A 16,811-nucleotide genomic window follows, 5' to 3' on the forward strand; every position below is an offset into this window, starting at 1 on the left:
AGATAGCACTCCACACCTAGTAGAACAGCTATAATAAAAAAGCTGTGATAATACCAAATGCCAGTGATGATGCGGAGAAATAGTATCTCTCATACATTGCTGGTGGGAAAGTAAAATAGAACAGCCACTTTGCAAGACAGTTAGGCTGTTTCTTTTTTTAAAAAAGTAGACATTTACCATACAACACAGCAGTTGCACTCCTGGATATTTATCCCAGAAAAATGAAAATTTGCATCCACCCAAAAACAAACACATGAATGTTCATAGCAGCTTAATTTGTGCTAGCCAAAAACTGAAAACAATCAAGAAGTCTCTCAATAGGTGGACAGTAAAACAAACTGGTACATCCATATCATGTATTACTCAGCAATAAAAAGGAAAAAACTATTGGTATACACAACAACTTAGATGGATCTCAGAGTCATTATTCTGAGTTGAAAAAAAGCCAACTTCAGGCTGGGTGAGGTGGCTCACATCTGTAATCCTAGCACTTTGGGAGGCCAAGGCAGGTGGATCACTTGAGGTCAGGAGTTTGAGACCAGCCTGGGCAACATGGTGAAACCCTGTCACTACTAAAAATACAAAAGTTAGCCAGGCATGGTGGCATGCGCCTGTAATCCCAGCTACTCAGGACGCTGAGGCAGGAGAATCACTTGAACCTGGGAGTCAGAGGTTGCAGTGAGCCGAGATGGAGCCACTGTACTCCAGCCTGGGTAACAGAGCAAGACTCTGTCTGAAAAAGAAAAAAAAAAAAAGCCAACGTCAAAATGTCACATGATTCTATTTATAAAACATTTTCAAAATAACCAAATTACAGAGATGGAAACAAATTAGGAGTTGCCAGGGATTAGATACTTTTTGAAAGTAAGTAAACAATTCAATTCATAATAACATTGAATAGAATAAAATACTTGGAAATAAATTAAACGAAAAAAATGCAAAACTCTGAAAACTACAAAAACATTGTCAAAAGAAAGTAAAGATCTAAATAAAGGAAGAATATACCATGTCCATGGATTAGAAGACCTAACACTGTTGTGATGGCAATACTCCCCATACCGATCAGGTTTAAAGCAGTCCTTGTCAGGGCCAGGCACAGTGGCTCATGCCTATAATCCCAGCACTTTGGGAGGCCGAGGTGGGCGGATCACGAGGTCAGGAGATCTAGACCATCCTGGCTAACATGGTGAAACCCCGTCTCTACTAAAAATACAAAAAATTAGCCGGGCGTGGTGGCGGGCACCTGTAGTCCCAGCTACATGGAAGGCTGAGGCAGGAGAATGGCATGAACCCAGGAGGCGGAGCTTGCAGTGAGCCGAGATCATGCCACTGCACTCCAGCCTGGGCAAAAGAGCGAGACTCCGTCTCAAAAAAAAAAAAAAAAAAAGCAGTCCCTGTCAGGATCCCAACTGACTTCTCTAGAAATTGACTGATTCTAAAATTCATATTGAATTTCAAGGGACTCCAAATAGCCAAAATAATCCTAAAAAAGAAGAACAAAGAGTACTCACAATTTCCAAATTTCAAAACTTGCTACAAAAATTTCCAAATTTCAAAACTTGCCAGACAGAATAGCACTGGCAAAAGGATAGACATGTAGATCAATGCTATAGAACTGAAAGCCCAGAACCTGGCCAGATTCTCAGATATGACACCAAAAGCACTAAACAAAATTAGATAAATTGGACAAATGGGATCTAATTAAACTAAAGAGCTTTTGAACAGCAAAAGAAACTATCATCAGAGTGAACAGGAAACCTACAGAATGGGAGAAAATTTTTGCAATCTATCCATCTGACAAAGGGCTAATATCCAGAATCTACAAGGAACTTAAACAAATTTACAAGAAAAAAGTGGGCAAAGGATATGAACAGACACTTTTCAAAAGAAGATATTTATGCAGCCAACAAACATGAAACAAAGCTCATCATCACTGGTCATTAGAGAAATGCAAATCAAAACCACAATGAGATGCCATCTCACACCAATTAGAATGGCAATCATTAAAAAGTCAGGAAACAACAGATGCTGGAGAGGATGCGGAGAAACAGGAATGCTTTTACGCTATTGGTGGGAGTGTAAATTAGTTCAACCATTGTGGAAGACAGTGTGGTGACTCCTCAAAGATCTAGAGCTAGAAATACCATTTGACCCAGAAATCCCATTACTGGGTATATACCCAAAGGTTTATTTATTTATTTATTTATTTATTTATTTATTTATTTTGGTGCGATCTCGGCTCACTGCACGCTCCCGGGTTCACGCCATTCTCCTGCCTCAGCCTCCCGAGTAGCTGGGACTACAGGTGCCCGACACCACGCCCGGCTAATTGTTTTGTATTTTCAGTAGAGACGGAGTTTCATCGTGTTAGCCAGGATGGTCTCAATCTCCTGACCTCGTGATCTGCCTGCCTCGGCCTCCCAAAGTGCTGGGATTACAGGCGTGAGCCACCACGCCTGGCTACCCAAAGGTTTATAAATCATTCTACTATAAAGACACGTGCACACGTATGTTTATTGTGGCACTGTTCACAATAGCAGACTTGGAACCAACCCAAATGCCCATCAATGATAGACTGGATAATGAAGATGTGGCACATATACACCAGGGAATACTATGCAGCCATAAAAAAGAATGAGTTCATGTCTTTTGCAGGGACATGGATGAAGCTGGAAACCAGCATTCTCATCAAATTAACACAGGAACAGAAAACCAAACACCACATGTTCTCACTCATAAGTGGGAGTTGAACAATGAGAACATATAGGCACAGAGAGAGGAACATCATACACCGGGGCCTGTCGGGGGGTGAGGGGCAAGGGGAGGGATAGCATTAGGAGAAATACCTAATGTAGATGATGGGTTGATGGGTGCAGCAAACCACCATGGCACATGTATACCTATGTAACAAACCTGCACGTTCTGCACATGTATCCCAGAACTTAAAGTATAATAAAAAAAATTTTTAAAAATTAGATAAATTGGACTTCATCAAAATTAGCAGCTTTTGTGTCTCAAAGGACACTATGAAGAATGTGAAAGAAGAATGTGAAGGGCCAGGTGCAGTGGCTCACACCTGTAATCCCAGCACTTTGGGGGGCCAAGGCGGGTAGATTGCTTGAGGTCAGGAGTTCAAGACCAGCCTGGGCAACATGGCAAAACCCCATCTCTACTAAAAATACAAAAATTCACCGGGTGTGGTGGTGGGCACCTGTAATCCCAGCTACTTGGGAGGCTGAGGCAGAAGAATCGCTTGAACCAGGGAGTTGGAGGTTGCAGTGAGCCAAGATCGTGCCACTGCACTCCAGCCTGGGTGACAGAGTGAGACTCTGGTCTCAAAAAAAAAAAAAAAGGAATGTGAAAAGACTGGATGTGGTGCTCATGCCTATAATCTCAGCATTTAGGAAGGCCGAGGTGAGAGGATTGCTTGAGCCCAGGAGTTCAAGACCCACCTGGGTAATATGGCAAAGGCCCGTCTCTACAAAAATAAAAAAATTAGCCAGGCATGGCATGGTGGCACGTACCTGTGGTCCCAGCTACTTGGGAGGCTGAAGCAGGAGGATTGCTTGAGCCCAGAAGGTCAAGGCTGCAGTGAGCCATGTTCATGCCACCACACTCCAGCTTGAGTGACAGAGAGACACTCATGTGAAAAAACAAACCACAGAACGGGAGAAAATATCTGCAAATCACATATGTGATAAGACACTTGCATTTAGAATATAAAAATAACTCTTACAACTCAATAATAAAGAGACAGCCTAATTAAAAAAATAGGCAAGGGATCCGAATGAGCATTTCTCCAAGTAAGATATACAAATGGCCAATAAGTGGATGAAAAGATGGTAGACATCACTACCCATCAGGGAAATGCAAATCCAAATCACAGTGAGATACCATTACACATCCTAGGACGGCCAGAATTAAAAAGTCGGAAAATAAAAGTGCTGGTGAAGATGTGGAGAAATTGGAACTCTCACACACTACTGGTAGAAATGTAAAATAGTGTGGCTGCTTTGGGAAACAGTCTGGCAGTTCTTCAAATGATTAAACATGGAATTAACATATGGTCTAAAACTTCAACTCATAGGTATATACCCAAGGAAACTGAAAACATATGCCCACACAAGACTTGTACATGAATATTTATAATAGTGATGGCAGCGGTGGCTCCAGATGGCTGGCCACTGCCAAGACGCCAGCTGCAGCAGGGAGGCCTGGGCCTCCCACTCCATGGAGCAGGCAGGAGCCCCACCCTCCCAGGGTGCCAATGCAGCAGCCCAACCCCAGCTGTGGACCCAGGCATCTCTGTGCTCTTGGGGGCCCAGAAGACTCCCCTCCTCCCTGCAGGCTCAGAAGTGCCTGCTGCTGCTTCCTGCCCTCTCTCCGCTTCCAGCACCAGCTCCGATCATGGGGCAAGGTTGGGGCTGAGCCTGGACACTGTGGCAGCCCTGTCGGGTGGGTGCACACTCAGGACAGCACTGACATGCCAGCCCCCTGCTGCCTCATCTCCCTCCAGACTTTGGGCACCAATGAGCACAGAAGGGAAGCTGAGGGGGTGCTGAGGGCAGCTCAGTGCTGGCCTGCAGGTGCCCCTTGGCACAAGCAACCTGAGTGCCATAGATGTTGGTGGCAGGAGGCAATGGCTCCTGGGCAGAAGAGGGCAGTCTTGGTGAAGCCCCACCTTCAAGCTAAGGAAGGCCTGTGGCCTGGGGGCCAGGCTACCAGTCCTGCCAACAGGAGGGGGAACTCATAGTGCTTTTTCCTGGGCCCATACGTGGCTGCCCATGGACCAATCAGTATGCGCTTCCCCACTCAAGCCTTAAACACCCTGGATTCAGCAGAGCAGAGCAGATGCCCAGGTGACCAGCAGCAGAGAGGAGCTTCCCACTCCAGGGATGACCTGACTGCAGAGAGGAGCAACTCACTCCAGGGCCTCTCTGCTAAGAACTACAGAGATGAGGGGACGACCAGGAGCGGAGAGGAGCCACCAACACCAGCGCCTCGTCCTCTCTGCTGAGGGCTGAACACTCATCGGAACACCTTGGCTGCAGAAAGGGGCTACCCATAGCAGACCGCTGAGCTGTTCTACTGCTCGATAAAGCTCCTCTTCATCTTGCTTACCCTCCACTTGTCTGCGTGCCTCCACCCTCCACTTGTCTGCATGCCTCATTCTTCCTGGTGGCAAGACAAGAACTCGGGACCCATCAAATGGCAAGCCCTGTAACACAAACAGGGCTGAAAACATGCCCCTTGCTCGCCACTTTGCAGGCGGAGAAGAGAAGAGCTGCAGCCCTTCAGGGAGCCCAGACCTGGGAGCTCCCCAAGCCGGGGCTGTGACTCCCTCTTTGAGGTCCTGTGGTTCCTGGTGTCTCCAAGCTTCCAGGTGCCACTGCATTCCCGGTGCTAGCCAGGGAAGCTGCTTGCAGTCCACTTGGTCCAGCTGCAGCCTCACAGAGAGCCGCCACCTGTGCCAGCACTTGGAGCTGCCTGCCCCCCTGCAGCAGCCGGCATGCCTGACTGTGTACAGTGGCTGGACCCTATGCTCTCTTGCTCACACACCCCTTGCCATTCCATGCCTGGCTCACCCTTGGCAGGCAAGGGATCCAGACTGGTAGCATAAGTCAAGCACAGCCTGCCATCCTGAATGGGTGGAAGGAGCTGAGTGGGCCCGAGTCACACAAAGGCACCACTGGCCCCAGAGGTTTCTGGCCAGAAAAGTGACACCTCAAAGATCCCATAACAATAGCATTATTCAACTGGGCGGGGTGGCTCACGCCTGTAATCCCAGCACTTTGGGAGGCCGAGACGGGAGGATCACAAGGTCAGGAGATCGAGACCATCCTGGCTAACATGGTGAAACCCCGTCTCTACTAAAAATACAAAAAATTAGCCGGGCGCAGTGGTGGACGCCTATAGTCCTAGCTACTCAGGAGGCTAAGACAGGAGAATGGCGTGAGCCCAGGAGGCGGAGCTTGCAGTGAGCTGAGATTGCATCACTGCACTCCAGCCTGGGCGAAAGTGCAAGACTCCGTCTCAAAAAATAAATAAACAAATAAATAAATAAATAACATAGCATTATTCATTTGGGCTAAAAGATGGAAATAACCCAAATGTCAATTAATAGAGGAATGGGTAAACAAAATGTATATTCATCCATAACCATCTATAAACAAATGTTTATCCAGAAAATGGAATATTATTTAGCTATAAAAACGAAGTCTGACATGTGCCACAACATGGATGAACCCTGAAATAGGCCAATTATAAGAGGACAAATGTTGTATGATTCCACTTATGAGGTACCTGGAGCAGTCAAAGTTATAGAGGCAGAAAATAAAATAGAGTGGTGGTTGCCAGGAGCTAGAGAGAGAGGGAACGGGGAGTTGTTGTTCAATGTGTACAGAGTTTCAGTTTGGGAAGATGAAAAAAGTACTGGATCTAGTTTGTCCCTGGATCTAAGAAAAAAGAAGAAAAAGTATTGAAGATGAACTGTGATAAAGGTTGTGCAGTATTCCAAATATACTTAATGTGACAGAACTGTATGCTGAAATGATTAAAGTGGTTATGTTACGTATATTTTACCACACACACAAAAAAAATTAATGAGGTACTGATGCATGCTACAACATGGGTGAACTCCAAAAACATTATTCTAAGTGAAAGAAGCCAGAGCAAAAGACTACATATTGTATGATTCTATACATATGAAATGTCATCTTTAGAAAAGAGACGCAGATGACAAGCTGGCCAGGCCTAATTCCAGCCTTAAGACTAGCATCGGCCGGGCGCAGTGGCTCATGCCTGTAATCCCAGCACTCTGGGAGGCTGAGATGGGTGGACCACCTGAGGTCAGGAGCTCGAGACCAGTCTGGTCAACATGACGAAACCCTGTCTCTACTAAAAATACATAAATTAGCTGGGTGTGGTGGTGGGTGTCTGTAATCCCCACTACTCGGGAGGCTGAGGCAGGAGAATCACCTAAACCCAGGAGGTGGAAGTTGCAGTGAGCCGAGATTGCGCCACTGCACTTCAAGCCTGGGCGACAGAGTCAGACTCTGTCTCAAAAAAAAAAAAAAAAAGACTAGCATCATTGCAGGTGACATCACAAGTGGTGACCCAGATGCCACTACCCACCCACTATAACGGGTATAATAAAAACTCAAACAATAGGTGTCAGTGAGGATATAAAGAAATTGGAACCCTTATACATTGCTGGTGGGATTTTATTTTATTTTATTTGTGAGACAAGGTCTCACTCTGTCACCCAGGTTGGAGTGCAATGGTGCCATCATAGCTCATTGCAGCCTCAAACTCCTGGGCTGAAGTGATTCTCTTGCCTCAGCATCTTGAGTAGCTGGGACTACAAGTGTGCACCACCACGCCTGGCCATATGTGTGTGTGTGTGTGTGTGTGTGTGTGTGTGTGTATTGATTATTGTATATATAAATATATATGTATTTTATTTATATATCTATCTATTTATATATTGTTTTGTTTTGTTTTGTAGAGACCAGGTCTTGCTTTGTTGCCCAGGCTGGTCTTGAACTTCTGAGCTCAAGCAATCCTCCTGCCTCAGCCTCCCAAAGTTCTGGGATTAAAGGCATAAGTCACCACGCCCAGCTGCTGGTGGAATTTTAAAATGCTGCTGTCACTTTGCAAAACAGTTTGGTAGCTCCTCAAAATGTTAAAATTGGAGTTACCATGTGGCCCAGCAATTGCACTCCTAGCTGCAAAAAAAAAAAAAAAAAATGAAATCCTATATCCACAAAAACCTTGTACCTGAATAACTTATAGCAACATTATTCATAGTAACTAAAAAGTAGAAGAAACTTGAGTGTTCATCAGCTGATAAATGGAAAATCAAATGCAGTATATTTGTACAAAGAAATACTATTCAGTGTTAAAATGAAGTACTGACACATGCCACAACATGGATGAACCTTGAAAACATGCTAAGTGAACAAAGCCAGGTGCAAAAGGACACACGTGTATGATTCTATTTACATGAAATGTTCAGTATAGGCAAGAAAATCTATAGATACAGAAAAGTATATTTATGGTTGCCAAGCACTGTGGCAGGTGGGTTGAAATGGGGACTAATTGCTAATAGGTATGGAGATTTTTTTAGGGAGTGATGAAAATCTTCTCAAATTAATTATGGGCTGGGCTTGGTGGCTCAGGCCTGTAATCCCAGCACTTTGAGAGGCCAAGGCAGGCAGATCATCTGAGGCCAAGAGTTCAAGGGCTGGGCGTGGTAGCTCACGTCTGTAACCCCAGCACTTTGGGAGGCTGAGGCAGGCGGATCACGAGGTCAGGAGATCGAGACTATCCTGGCTAACACGGTGAAACCTCGTCTCTACTAAAAATACAAAAAATTAGCCGGACGTGGTGGCGGGCACCTGTAGTCCCAGCTACTTGGGAGGCTGAGGCAGGAGAAAGGCGTGAACCCGGGAGGCAGAGCTTGCAGTGAGCTGAGATCGTGCCACTGCACTCCAGCCTGGGTGACAGAGTGAGATTCCGTCTCAAAAAAAAAAAAAAAAAAAAAGAGTTCGAGACCAGTCTGGCCAACATGGTGAAACACCATCTCTACAAAAAAAAAAAAAAAAAATTAGCTGGGCATGGTGGTGTGTGCCCCTGTAGTCCCAGCTACTCAGGAGGCTGAGTCAGGAGAATCACTTGAACCCGGAAGGTGGTGGCTGCAGCGAGCCAAGATCACACCACTGCACTCCAGACTGGGCAACAATAAGACTCTATCTTAAAAATATATATATATGATGATGGTTGCATAACTCTGAATGTACTAAAAAATCACTGAATTGTACACTTTAAAGGGGTAAATTCTATGGTTTGTGAATTATATCTCAATAAAGATGTTCAAAAAATGGTGACCTGGCAGAGTGGCAGTGGACTTGCCCAGCCCCAGCCTAGCTATACTTGTCCCATTGCCTTCCGGATAATCAGCTTGCTGATAACTATAGAGAAAAGTACGGGCAGAAAGGAGAAAGTAAGCCAAGAGGGGAGCTGGAAGACAGGACCTACTGCCTTGGAAAGCCATCGTGCTGTGAGGACTCTTCATCATTCCTCAAGGTACCTCTGCTTCCCTCCCTTACCTCCCACTCCCTCCTAGGCACTCCACTGAACCTGTCCACCTCCACTCCGGCCATCTCTGCCCGCCTCTACTCCAAGCATCTGGGCATCCATGCTCAGTTCACATCAAATCTGGGTGTAATGAGTTTGAAGTCAGTTTTCAAAGTTGTATTAATAGAATCTTTCTTTGGCCACCCAGGTTTTGGAGAATTTGGTCATCCTTCCACTTTATGGACTGTGAATTATCTTGTGACCAATGATTTCCTTTTCTTCCCACCTAGGTGTTACTTCACTTACCGACAATTCCCCAATTCCCCAAAGTGGAAGGAAGGAGACAAACTTGTACGTTTGACTCATTTTTCAGAAACTATGGTGTAAAGGTCTCTGGGAAACTGGGTGAAACTAAGGGGCCATATGATATTGTTTTCATTTATTTTTATTTTTTAACCTGGAAAACGTGTAGATGCAATGCCATATGATGTTGAGGAATTATTTATTTTAAATGATCTTTCCTCCTTTATGTCCTGGGCAAATATAAATTAGTTGGTTATTTGTAACCATCAGAAAGGATCCTACTGATGGCATGACTCCTTACCAAACTTCTTATCAAAAATAAGGACTCTGGAACGTTATGAAAATGAGAGGTCTATGGCCATACCACCCTGAAAACACCCAATCTTGTCTGATCTTGGAAGCTAAGCAGAGTTGTGCCTGGTTAGTATTTGGGTGGGCTACAGGCTTCTGGCATCCCACTCCCTCTTTCCCTTTAAAAGAAAAAAAAAAGAAAGAAAGAAAAAAATAAAATGAGGGGACCACATCCTCTCCCACCTACTTCAGAGGGCTGGTAAGACTAGAGTTCTCCCCACCTGAGCACCAGCTTGGGGTGAAAGGGAGGAAGAGGAATCCTTAACAGAAGCATTATCTGTCCCTTTAACCCTCCTTCCAGAAGTGGACTCTCTGAAGAGTCCTCTTGTCCTCTGACTTAACTTTACCTCATCCAGCTGTATACATGCAGTGAAACACACTTTAACTGTCCCAGATACTTGGGAGGCTGAGGCAGGAGGATTGCTTGAGCACATGAGGTGGAGGCTACAGTGAGCCATGATCATGGCACTACATTCCAGCCTTGATGCACAGAGAAAGACCCTGTCTCAAGCCAAAACCAAAACCAAACAAAACAACAACAACAACAAAAAACCCACACATACACTTTAGGGCAGACCTCTGCAGTAGGATGATGTATTTGTGTACAGTAGCTAAAACTTGCAAGTAGCTGCTTACCCAGTCAGCCAGGCGGCCATGGATTTTGTTTGTTTTTGTTTGTTGTTGTTGTTGTTGTTGAGATGGAGTTTTGCTCTTGTTGCCCAGGCTGGAGTGCAATGGCGCCATCTCAGCTCACCAAAACCTTCACCTCCTGAGTTCAAGCCATTCTTCTGCCTCAGCCTCCTGAGTAGCTGGGATTACAGGCATGCGCCACCACGCCCGGCTAATTTTGTATTTTTAGTAGAGGCGGGTTTCTCTATGTTGGTCAGACTGGTCTTGAACTCCTGACCTCAGGTGATCCACCCACCTTGGCCTCCCAAAGTTCTGGGAATACAGGTGTGAGGCACTGCGCCCGGCCACAGCCATGGTTTTTAATCACTAAGAAGAGAAAGGGAGGCTGAGGAGGGTGGATCACCTGAGGTCAGGAGTTCGAGACCAGCCCGGCCAACATGATGAAACTCCGTCTCTACCAAAAATACAAAAATTAACCGGGTGTGGTGGTGTGTGCCTATAATCCCAGCTACTCGGGAGGCTGAGGCAGGAGAATCACTTGAATCCCGGAGGCAGAGGTTGCAGTGAGATGAGATTGTGCCATTGTACTCCAGCCTGGGCAACAGAACAAGACTCCATCTCAAAAAAGAAAAAAAAAGTTTATTTTTTCTAACTTTCTTATTTTCTTGGGTTAAACTAGAGCTCTTAAATTAACCTGCCTGTCTATCGGCTTTCCAGACCAGGAGTGATTATGTAACTTACAAGTCTTACTGGGGACCTGAAAGCCCCAACATGCTCTGAAGCCTGGAAAATTAGGTGGAAGAAGGAAAAGATAGAACTTGGCACAGAGAGAAAAAAAAAGCGGTTAGCATCTGTGCTGGACTAAAAAATATATAAGTATGAATGTTAGATTTTGTGAGTTACATCAGGGACACATGTGCATATCTGCATTTGATGTGTGTGCAATTCTGTGGCCAAGAGGGTGTCTGTGAGTGAGAAGACACATCCAAAGATTTAATGAGAAGAGCAATGATTTTGGATCCATCTGCCTTGCTCTCAGTGCCAAAAGGAATGGTAGGCACAGGATTCACTGCAGGGGTAGATGGTGAAAGCAGTCAGAAAGTGATGGGTTGTTAGGGATACCCCTGAATAATGTCTCCCCGCCTAGCTGGCTCTTGCTTGAAATTTAGCAGTTAGCTAACTGTGTCTCTAAGGATTTTAAATTTTTCTTCATACTTTTCTTTATTTCCACATTTTCAAGACATACCCAAGACAGGGTAATTTATAAAGGAAAAGAGGTTTAATGGACTCACAATTCCACATAGCTGGGGAGGCCTCACAATCATGGTGGAAGGTGAAGGAGGAGCAAAGGCACATCTTACAAGGCGGCAGGCAAGAAGTGCTGAGGGTATTGCAATTATAATCAAAAGGTTATTAATGTAAAATAATATATTTTAGTACTTGACAGTAGTTCAAATAAAAAGTCTTGAGGGAGGTTCCTGATTCAATTTAGACCATGAGGCCTTGTGTTAAGGGTGTGGATTGGGTATTGCGGATCCTGATCTAGAACATGTGCTGTGATGTGTACTAGTTCTATAATCCTGGGGAAGGCTCTTGACATCTGTGGGGCTTAAACCTGAGTGCAAGAATCACCCAATTGCAGATTGTAGGATCCTCTCCTAGAGAGTCTCATTCAGCAGGTCTAGAGTGGACCTTGGAATCTGCATTTTAATAAGCAACTCAGGTGACTCCAAAGCAAATGCTATACAGACCACTCTTTGAAACACACTATTCCATATTCTGCAAATCTCCATTTTAAAAAACTTTATTGTGAAAAAATTTCAAATGTATGCGGGCATAACTCATTCACCTGCATCTCGCTTTATTGCACTTTGCAGATTATGTTTTTACAAATAGAAGGTTTGTGGCAACCTGGTGTTGGGCAAGTCTATCAGCATCATTTTTCCAACAGCATGTGCTCACTTCGTGTTTCTGCATCACATTTTGGTAATTTTCACAGTATTTCAAACTTTTCATTATCACTCTGTTATAGTGATCTGTGATCTTTGATGTTACTATTGTAATTGTTTTGGGATGCCACAAATCATACCTATGTAAGACAGAAAATTTAATAAATATGTGTTCTCTGACTGCACCACCTATCAGCCATTCCCCTATCTCCCTCTTCTTGAGCCTCCTTATTCCCTGACACACACAGTATTAAAATTAGGTCCATTAATACCCTAAAATGAGGCCGGATGGGTGGCTCACACCTGTAATGTCAGCAATTTGGGAGGCTGAGGCAGGTGGATCACTTGAGGCTAGGAGTTCAAGATCAGCCTGGACAAGGTGGTGAGACCCTGTCTCTACTAAAAATACAAAAAATAACCGAGTGTGGTGGCATGCTCCTGTAGTCCCAGCTCCTCGGGAGGCTGAGGCAGGAGAATCGCTTGAACCCGGGAGGCGGAGGTTGCAGTGAGCTGAGATTGTGCCACTGCACTCTAGCCTGGGCGACAGAGCAAGACTCTATCTCAAAAATAAATAAATAAATAAATAAATAAATAAATAAATAACTCTACAATGGCCTCTAAGTTTTCAAGTGAAAGAAAGAGTTGCACATTTATCACTTAAAAAAAAAAAAGCTTCTAGGATGGAGAATGTGAGAAAAAGAAAAACCTAGAAATGATTAAACTTAGTGAGGAAGGCATGTTGAAAGCCAACATAGGTCAGAAACTAAGCCTCTTGGCCAAATAGCAAGTTGTGAATGCAAAGGAAAATTTACTGAAGGAAATTAGAAGTGCTATTCCACTGAACACACAAATGATAAGAATGCAAAACAGCCTTATTGCTGATATGGAGAACATTTTAGTGTCTGGATAGGGACCCAACCAACTACAACATCCCCTGAAGCCAAAGTCTAATCCAGAGTAATGCCCTAACTCTTCAATTCTATGAAGGCTGAGAGAGGTGAGGAAGCTGCATAGTAAAAGTTTGACGCTATCAGAGGTTGATTCATGACGTTTAAGGAAAGAAGCCATCTCTATAATATAAAAGTGCTAGTGAAGCAGCAAGTGCTGATGCAGAAGCTGTCGCCAGTTAACCAGAAGATCTAGCTAAGATCAGTGATGAAGGTGGCTACATGAAACAACAGATTTCTCACTCTGTCACAAGGCTGGAGTGCAGTGGTGTGATCTTGGATCACTGTAACCTCTGCCTCCCGGGTTCAAGCAATTCTCCTGCCTCAGCCTCCAGAGTAGCTGGGATTACAGACACACACCACCATGCCCAGCTGATTTTTGTATTTTCAGTAGAGACAGGCTTTCACAATGTTGGACAGACTGGTCTCGAACTCCTGATCTTGTGATTCACCCTCCTTGACCTCCCAAAGTGCTGGGATTACAGGCGCGAGACACCACACCTGGCTGAAACAACAGATTTTGAATGTAGATGGAACAGTTTTCTATCAGAAGAAGATGCTATCTAAGACTTTCATAGCTAGAGAGGAAAAGTCAATGCCTAGCTTCAAAGCTTCAAAGGACAGGCTGACTCTCTTGTTAGGTGTTAATGCAATTGGTGACTTTAAGTTGAAATTAATGCTCATTTACTATTCTGAAAATCCTAGGGCTCCTAATAATTATGTTAAAGCTTTTTTTTTTTTTTTTTTTTTTGGAGATGGAGTCTTGCTCTGTCACTCAGGCTGCAGTGCAGTAGCACAATCTCGGCTCACTGCAACCTCCACCTCCCAGGTTCAAGCAATTCTCCTGCCTCAGCCTCCTGAGTAGCTGGGATTACAGGCATGCACCACCACACCCAGCTAATTTTTGTATTTTTAGTAGAAACAGGGTTTCGCCATGTTGACCAGGCTGATCTCAAACTCCTGACCTCAAGTGATCTGCCTGCCTTGGCCTCCCGAAGTGGTGGGATTTCAGGCGTGAGCCACCACACCCAGCCAAATCTACTTTATCTGTGCCCTATAAATGGAATGACAAAGCCTGGATGACAGCACATCTGTTTATAACATGGTCTATTGAATATTTTAAGCCCACTTTGGAGGACTACTTCTCAGAAAAAAAGATTCCTTTCAAAATGTTACTGTTTATTGACAATGCACCCAGTCATTCAGGAGCTCTGATGGAGATGTATAAGGAGATGATTGTTGTTTTTATGCCTGTTAACACAACATTCAGATCAGGCACAGTGCCTCACGCCTGTAATCCCAGCACTTTGAGAAGCCAAGGCGGCAGATCACTTGAGGTCAAAAGTTCTAGACCAGTCTGGCCAACATGGTGAAACCTGTCTCTACTAAAAATACAAAAATTAGCCAGGTGTGGTGGCCCACACCTGTAATCCCAGCTACTTGGGAGGCTGAGGCAGGAGAATCACTTGAAACTGGGAGGCGGAGGTTGCCATGAGCCAAGATCATGCCACTGCACTCCAGCCTGGGTAGCAGAGTGAGACTCAATTTCAAAAACAAACAAAAAAAGAAATGAAAAAAACTACAACATCCATTCTGCAGTCCATGGATCAAGGAGTAATTTCAACTTTCGAGTATTTTATTATTATCATTATTATTTATTTATTTATTTATTAATTTTGAGATGGGAGTCTTGCTCTGTCACCCAGGCTGGACTGCAGTGGCATGGTCTCAGCTCCCTGAAACCTCTGCTTCCCAGGTTCAAGCAATTCTCCCGCCTCAGCCTCCCAAGTAGCTGGGATTAAAGGTACACACCATCATGCCCGGCTAAGTTCTGTAGTTTTAGTAGAGCTGGGTTTTCCCCATATTGGCAAGGCTGGTCTTGAACTCCTGACCTCAGGTGATCTGCCTGCCTTGGCCTCCCAAAGCGCTAGGATTACAGGCATGAGCCACTGCGCCTGGCCTCAAGTATTATTTTAGAGACAGGGTCTCATTCTGTTGCCCAGGCTAGAGTGCAGTGGCCCAAACATAGCTCACTGCAACCTTAAACTGCTGGGCTCAACCCATCCTCCCACCTCAGCCTCCTGAGTAGCAGTGACTACCAGTGGGCACCGCCATGCCCGGCTAATTTTTTATTTTTATTTTTGTAGAGATGAGGTCTTGCTATGTTGCCCAGGCTGGCCTCAAACTTCTGGCCACAAGCAATCCTCTCACCTTGGCCTCCCAAAGTGCTAGCATTAGAAGTGTGAGCCGCTGTGCTTGGCCCAAGTATTATTTAGGAAATACATTCCATAAGGCTATAGCTGTCATAGGCAGTGATTCCTCTGATGGATCTGGACAAAGTAAATTTAAAACCTTCTGGAAAATATTCACCACACTAGATGCCATTAAGAATATCTGTGAGCCAGGCATGTTGGCTCATGTCTGCAATTCCAGCACTTTGGGAGGCTGAGGCATGAGGATGGCTTGAGGCCAGGAGTTTGAGACCAGCTTAAGCAACATAGTGAGACCCTGCCTCTATTTTTTAAAAAAAAGTGATTCATGGGATTCATGGGAGGAGGACAACGTATATCAACATTAACAGAAGTTTGGAAGAAGCTGATTCCAACCTTCATGGTTGGACCTTCAAGACATCAGTGGAGGAAGTAACTGCAGATGTGATGGAAACAGCAAGTGAATTAGAATTAGAAGTGGAGCCTGGCCAGGTGCAGTGGCTCACACCTGTAATCCCAGCACTTTGGGAGGCCAAGGCAAGAGCATCACCTGAGGCCAGGAGTTCAAGACCAGCCTGGGCCAGGTAGCAAGACTCCATTAATTAATTACTAAAGATTGTGAAATGCAAACCTATATCTCTTAGTTTTTAAAAATAGGAAAATTAATTCTTGACATTGAGGGATATGGGGCTTCTGAGATTAAGTGGGATAACCATAATTGTCATTTGTTTAGCTATTCTTCTTCAAGCACTGTACACACCTATGTAAGGGAGATACCAACACCATGCCTGACAAACAGATAATAAAATAAAGATGCAGAAGTAACTTGCCCAACATCCCTCTGCTAAAAGCATTCAAACCCAGGTCCGTATAATTATAAAGGTTATGTTCTTCCCACTGCTTCCTTAAAAGATTTATTGGAGGACTACCCTAAGCAAAGCACTTGCCCTAAGCACTCTAAATTAATTATTCAACTCTCTCAACAGTATTTTAGTATTGGTATTGTCCCTGTTGTACAAATAAAGAAGTTGAGGCTCGGCCGGGGGCGGTGGCTCACGCCTGTAATCCCGGCACTTCGGAAGGCCAAGGCGGACGGATCACGAGGTCAGGAGATCGAGACCATCCTGGCCAACATGGTGAAACCCCGTCTCTACTAAAAATACGAACAAAAAAATTGGCTGGGCGTGGTTGCGCGCGCCTGTAGTCCCAGCCACTCGGGAGGCTGAGGCAGGAGAATCGCTTTAACCCGGGATGCGGAGGTTGCAGTGAACCGAGATTGTGCCACTGCACTCCAGCCTGGCGACAGAGCGAGACTCCGTCCCCCCGCCCCCCCCAAAAAAAAA

Source organism: Pongo pygmaeus, chromosome 5 (genome assembly GCF_028885625.2).
Source record: "Pongo pygmaeus isolate AG05252 chromosome 5, NHGRI_mPonPyg2-v2.0_pri, whole genome shotgun sequence".
Classification (NCBI taxonomy): Eukaryota; Metazoa; Chordata; class Mammalia; order Primates; family Hominidae; genus Pongo; species Pongo pygmaeus.